Source organism: Mus musculus, chromosome 8 (assembly GCF_000001635.26).
Source record: "Mus musculus strain C57BL/6J chromosome 8, GRCm38.p6 C57BL/6J".
Classification (NCBI taxonomy): domain Eukaryota; kingdom Metazoa; phylum Chordata; class Mammalia; order Rodentia; family Muridae; genus Mus; species Mus musculus.
Window position 1 is genome coordinate 89,268,479 of NC_000074.6, and position 7,048 is coordinate 89,275,526.

The 7,048-nt window shown below is 46.4% G+C and overlaps 1 annotated feature.

Annotated features, from left to right (window-relative positions):
* Positions 2,187–5,004: an enhancer, noted in NCBI's record as "VISTA enhancer mm984". NCBI's record gives its function as "enhancer in: hindbrain (rhombencephalon)[5/5] | midbrain (mesencephalon)[5/5]" and the evidence as "EXISTENCE:transgenic organism evidence [ECO:0001131][PMID:17130149]".

Sequence of the window (7,048 nt, forward strand, 5' to 3'; positions counted from 1 at the left end):
AATTGTCTTGCTTCCAAAGGCTTGCTCAGACTGCTTTCTTATAGAACACAGGACCACCAGCCTAGGGATGGAACCACCCAAAATGGGCGTGGTCCTCTCTTAACAACCACTAATTAAGAAAATGCCTTATAATTAGATTTTTTGGAGTCATCTTCTCTACTGAGGTTCCCTCCTTTCAGACAACTCTAGTTTGCATGTCAAGTTGACATAAGACTAGCCAGCACAAATTTCAAGGACAAAAGTTTCAAATTACCTTGCTTTTCACAAGGCTACCAAGGAGAACTTTTCCTCTGTTTCTGCGTATTCCTTGTACTTCTTTCTCCTACTCTTCCTATTCTTTCTGCTTTGACAAGATCTCACTCTGTAGTACAGTCTCTTCTGGAACTTACTGTGCAGCCCAGACTGGTTTTGAACCCATGAGGAATTTTCCTATCTCAACGTCTTGAGTGTTGGGATAACAGGTTTGAGGCTACACTTCTAGACACTCCCTCTTTTTAATGAGGATACCTGTCTAATTGGATTAAGCCTTTCCTGGTTTGGTTAGGAATTATCCCCACAGATGACTTGCTTATTGAAAGTTCATTTAGCTGGTGGAGCTGAAGGCTGAGGAAACCAAGAGGGCTCTGCCTTTATCATCTGACTAATGCCTCGATGGATTGATGATATGATTGGTTATGAGGAGGTGGTGAGCAGTAGAAGGTGGGTGCTGACTATGAGGTAGATCCCTGGGGGAGTGCCCTGGAAGAATGCACCTTACCCAACTCAACCCCTTTCCTCTAATTGTTCTCCCTAGCTTCCTGGCTGCTGAGAGTTGAGCCGCTTCACTCCCTCATGCCCTTCAGCTGTGTTGGTCAGTTCCTCACAGTTTAGGAACAGAAGAGATTACCCCATGGACTGGAACCACTAAGACCTTGAGAAGGAAAGTCCTCTTAATTCGTTTCCTTGCTAGGAACAAATTAAGAAAAAACAGGAAGGGAAAGTTTGATGAAAACAGAGCTCAGGCCTGTAACCTCTTACCTTTCATTGTGGTCTTTGCAGTGTTTTTTGGTTAAGACATTTTTTTTTCACAGCAACAGAAATGAAACCTGTTGGTATCAGGATCTCCGAACCCAGTGACATCACACCTAGGCTATAGGGCCTCCCGCACACTTGTTGCCAAGGCAACAGCCACCATATTCTCAGAATCCACTTGGCTCACCTCCTTCCTTTACCTGTGGCTATGTCACTATCCATATAAAAGGAAGACCCCTTTGATTATTTGATCTCTGTCTCTCTGTTCCCCCTTCTCTTTTCACAGCCACCTTTGCCCGTCTCTCCTTCAGTAAACCTCACTTGGAACTGTTTGGCCTGGTGTGGTCTTTCTGGACAAACAACAAAACCAGAACAATAAATTTATCTTAAAAGAAAATTTAGATCATTAGCAAGAAATAAAGACGGTCTTGCTATTTATAAACTGCAACCACAAACTAAATCAAGGGATAAAAAGTTTTGCTAAATTTTCCTCCCCTGTGATTTGACAAAAAGGCTTGCTCTTGCTGTATGCCAGACAACCTGGGCACTTTACAAAAACATAATCTTGTAATTTTTTTTCCACGACCTTCAAAGAGTTAACTTGTTTCTCTTGTTTATAGAGGAACAAATGAAAGCCCAGAGAAAGAAACTGCTGTTTGCTTTCCACCCTGGGAAGAGGGACTGAGGTGCATATTTTACATATCAAAGCAGACTTGGCCTCCAGGTTCTCCCAGCATCCCTCAGTCCCCTACCTTGCACACCCCACACCCAACCTTAAACTTTCCAGCCAAGGTTCTAGGCTGCCCTTCCCCTAGAGGCTCTTCCATATAATCCAGATATTTTGCTCTCTCTCCCTCTCCTTTTACTCCTCTTCCTCTCTCTCCCTTGCCCCCCCTCTTTCTTCCTCTCTTTGTGCACACCCTTTCTTTCTGTTTCCACTTCCCCCGCTTCTCTTTCCCCGTGGTGACTTCCCTGGCCTCCACTCTTGGAGCCAGTGAACCCTCTGGAGAGCAGCTTCCCAATTCCCCTGCCTTTATCTAACCTAGCCTGTATTGATTTGGCTCATTTCATAGGCAGAGAAATCACCTATCACTTGCTTCTATAACTTTTAATGATCAAATCATATATTACATCTATAGAGCCAATGGTAAAGTCCTAGTTATCTCTCAGTCCATATTCTCAGCATGAAAATCCCAAACTCATGTCAAATAAAAACAAAGCTATTTCTGATTCCAAGCGTCAAGAGTTTGGCCAACACTGAGATCCAGGCTCCGGGACTTCAAAGCCCCACGTGTCCACAGTGGTTTTGTTGGAGAGGATTGCATTGGATGGGTGGACACACGGGCCAGGACCACTTCAGGGACTTGATTCTTCCTTGTGGGCCTCCTAGGAACACTTTGCAATTAGATGTCCTTTCCTATCAGGTAGCAGGAGGCAGAGGGATGGGGAAGTGTTAATTTAAGGGGCGTGGTGGGAGCTTCTGGAACCTAGGAGCCAAGAAAGCCAAGTTCATGGGAAGTGAAGTCAGCTCCAAGTGTCTAAACCCACATACGGTTTTATCTTGGTCATACATGCAAAAATGTTTTCATTGTGTCTTTGGCGATTTGCTTATGCCAATATCACTCAGCTAATAAAGATATATCATTATACATGACATTTAAACATAAAATATTCCCTTTCTTCCTTGTGGCTCTAAGTTTACACCAGAAGACAAGAAGAGGGGACTTTCTCTGTGTTCAGTTAGCTCAGCTGTGTGTCAGGCTGTCCTGACAGTCCGGTAGAAAACAGACAAGGTTACCAAGGCCATGCCCAACCGACCCTCAGCCCTTAAACCAGAGTAAGAAAAGCAGGCCAGGGACGGTTTTGGAGGTCCAGCCAGCTAGTGGTCTGGGTGGCTGACCCCTGAGCCATGCTTGGCTTTGCCACCGTCCCCAAGGTTGTGTTGGAGATTCGCCCTGGCATTCACTGGGCCATTTGTGCCCTCCCAGCACAGCTAGTGGCTCTTACAGTCAGCAGGGGACTAGGCCCTGGCAGCCATGGCTTTAAAAGTAGCTTTGTTCAAATGAGTCTCTCCCAGAGGCAGTCTTTGAGCCTGGTGCCCACAAATTTCCAGACCCGGGAGAAACGCTGGCGGGATTAAGCTCCTCGGGGGTTGGGAGCTGGGGGTGGGGTGTGTTTATATTTTCTTCGCATCCCTTTGGGATGGGGGAACGGACAGGGAGGAGGAAGGGCCGAGGAGGGAGAATCTTCATTTATATGCTAATAGTTGCCCGCACCCAGGCTAAACTGAGAGAACTATTTCATGGGAAACTGACAATTTTTGTCAGCCAGGCTGCGCCTTCACATCTCAATGGGCCAATAATCTTGATTAGCAAAACAATTGGGGGCCTTGGGTTCTCGCTCAGGTTACACTGGGCCAGTTTGAGCATAGCTGGGGCCTGGGAGATGGAACTCATTGTCCCGAGCCAGGAGTTTAGGCAAATGAAGGGGACCACTGTGCTGGGGGAGGGAGGTAATGGACAAAAGGGGTTAATTTGATTGACCGAATCTTCATCGTTTTATAACAATCATTTACTTAGCAAGTAATTCGAAAGAAACCAGTGGCGCCGACAGGAAATTAGAGGCTGTATCTGTGTACCCCAGATGTGTGGGAATTTGAGCTGCCTCCTCCTGCCACTTAGCTAACCCGTGGGGGAGAACGGGGAAAAAAATCGCAACCCCTTGGGGCCCTAATTACCACATGCAGAATAAGTCCTTATCTAAAAATACACACACACACACACACACACACACACACACACACACACACACACACACACACACACACACACACACACACACGTTCAACACCTACAAAGAGTCACTGCGGGCCACGGCCAGCACCTTCTTTCGCTGAGAATTGGCTTTTGGTTTTCATTATTAGTTCACAGATTGCTAATTGATGCTGGACGAGGTGCTGGCGTCGCCCTTCGAGGAACTCCTAAGCCTCAGAGAGCAGCCGAGGCGCGATTTTCGGTGCGACCCACTGGCCTTCTTTCGTGCTTGTGTGTACGCGGTCGGAAGGGCTGTTTCTGTCCCTGCACTCGGGGAGGATTTCGTCCCCACCAGCAGGAAGGGACCGCCCTCAGGCTGCGTCTGCGACTAAACTGCAGTTCAACACTGAAGGATTAATTTATTGGAAACTATCTTTTGAAATACTGATGAACTGACTACAAGTGACCATAATAGTACAGAGAGGTCCCGTGGACCCGTCGCGGAGCCGCACGTTCTCAGAGACCGGAGATTTGGTTGCACTTTCCAGCTGATCCGCGACCTCACTGCGAGTCAACCTTTTTAAATGCTACTGGGTACAGTGTGTGTGTGTGTGTGTGTGTGTGTGTGTGTGTGTGTGTGTGTGTGTGTGTGTGTGTGTGTGTACCATGAAATTTCAGAGCTGGGAAGGTGGCGGTGACAATGATGGTGTCCGTGTGAGTGTGTGGGGGCTCATCCCACCCACTCCCCTCCTGTCCTGCCCACCCTCACTGCAATCTCCTGACTCAGAACCATAATGCCCTCAGCAGCTATCACAACCTACCTCCCTAACAGGAAACTCATCATTTCTTTAAATATTTTGGTCCCTTCTCCTCTGAAAGAGGAGACACATCTTTAGTGGTTCAGATTAAGTCAGGCTAACACAGTGGTCCTGCCTTCAAATTACGCCACACTCCCCCACCCCTCGAGTTTTCAAACTCCCTAGTGACAGAATGGATCCAAATTCTGTTTCTGGAAATGAGATTGTTACTACTTTAGGTTAAAATGATCTGCACAGATTCGTGTTTTGAACACATGGTACCCAGCTGGCCTTGCTCTTTCACAAAGTTCTGGAAACTTTGGCTATTTGGTCACACTTTGGATATTTAGGAGGACTGGTTGGGTGAATAGGTCACTAGGGTTGTTTAGGCCACTTCCTGACTACTCTCTCAGCTCCCCGGTCCACGGAGATGAACAGTAGTCCTTGCTAGATCATCAGAGAGAGGCAGAAAAGGCAGGATCGAATCTGACCTTTTGAAAAGGCAGGACCATGTTTATTAGGGTCATCTCAGATCACCAAGCAGGCAGATGAGTCAACCCCAGCATGCATGGGAATGAGAGAAATTTCCCACAGAAAGCTGTTTGCAACCTTTACAGGGGAGAAAAAGACTCTGGTACCATACAAGGGACACTGGGAAGTGCAATCTTTGAGCAGGAAGCTAGCTTTCTGCCTTTCATGTCCTTTAATCCACTAGTCTTTTAATCTAATAGTACTCTGTGCCTGGGACCAAGCACACATGAGTTGAGCCCTCTGGAACCCTGAGTGCAAATCAGCCTCTCTTTCCTTAAGTTCTCACAGCCATAACAACGGAAACAGAACAGAACGGGGGGACTCGGGCACCAGAATTATTTTGTAAGTAACTACCTCAGCAAAGTGGCACCTGGAGACTGCCCCAGAACCCTCAGAATGTTGAAGATGCACCCACTCCACTTAGGATAAAATACAGCAGCATCCAGTTAAATTTAACTTAGGGACTAACAATCATAGTAGCCTTTTGCTTTATGTGTATTTCAACTCCTGTCTGACACACATTTATGTTAATAATGATTGAAATTCAAGTTTCAATCAATCAATCAATGAATCAAATTGAAATTCAAACACAAGTGTCCTATCCTTATGTTTGCAAAGTCTGGCATGTTGACATACACATAAGATGTTTCTCTCCATGCCGAATTCTTCCTAAAAAAGTTCCAAAGCCTTAGCCAGTGGATAAATTGAAGTTGGACACTTTCTGAGCCTGGCTTCAGTGACTGTCCCCTCAGATTTGGCCACCATCTTGCTTCATATTCTTTCTTCCTTGTTCCTAGCTCCAGCTACTCCTAGTGTTAGAAAATCAGGGAGGTAAGGGTAATATCAGCAACAGATGTGGCCAGAGCCTGTGACCTCTGACTTTTCCTTGGTTGGTTAATACTGTGTTGTCATGTTTCCCTTCTTCACAGTAGGGCACGTGTCTTGGCTGCTCAGTGTGATTCTTAATGCGGAAGAAGATGTCCAGAGGTTTGTGAATTAACCTAGCAACAGACAGAGTAACAAGAGGAAAGCACCCACGATTGATTGACATAGTGAGAACATGTACACAGATCTGAATGTCGAGATCCAAGTGATGCTTAGAAATGCACCTAATGTACAGGGGCATAGGGAGGGGGAGCAAAAGGCAAAGGAGCCTGTGGAAGAACAGCTGGTGGGATGACAGGCTGATGTCTGTCTGCTTGCAGGAGCAGCTTTTCTTCTCTGAGAAGTCATGTTTACAGCTGTTGCAGAGAATTGAATACCTCTATGAATTCTCCTCATTGGAATTGCAGCGTCTCCCCTATCTCCCGAATGAGAGTCTGCTGGATAGCTAGAACCTCAGGCTCCTATTCCCCACCACAAATCATGAGGAACGCTGTCCCAAGTGCAGCTGCCAACAGAGTGTCTCTCCTGTCTTTGGATAGTGTCCACTTCTGAAACATAAAGCACCCATGTGCCATACAACTCCTGTGGGTATATCTTGGTCTCTTAGAAGAGGTGAGCATTCTGAGTCATCCCTCTGAGGAGATGAGAAGAACGAGATGCCTTCATGGTTGTTTTCCTGTTGCCATAACAATATAACATAGCCTAGGACTTTGATGAATAATAGGAATGTTCTGGAGGTTGGGAAAGCCAAGTTCAAAACACCAGAGACTCAGCAACTAGGGAAGGCTTGACTTTATTTCCAAAATGATCCCTGGTCCCCATGTCTTCTGGGCAGGATGAATCTATGTCCCGCCATAGTGACAGGGACAAAAGACTCAGGTAATTTTCTGAAGATTCTCTTACAGGATGTGAGTCCCAACCCAAGAGTGGTGCCTTCATAACATAGTCACTTCTGAAAGGCCCCACTCAGTCTTAAGACCATCACCTTGAAGGTCAAGTTCCCACAAGCAACAAGAATGCAAGAGGCAGACCCAGGAGGCAACAGCAGAGCCTGACATTGCTCCTGGTATT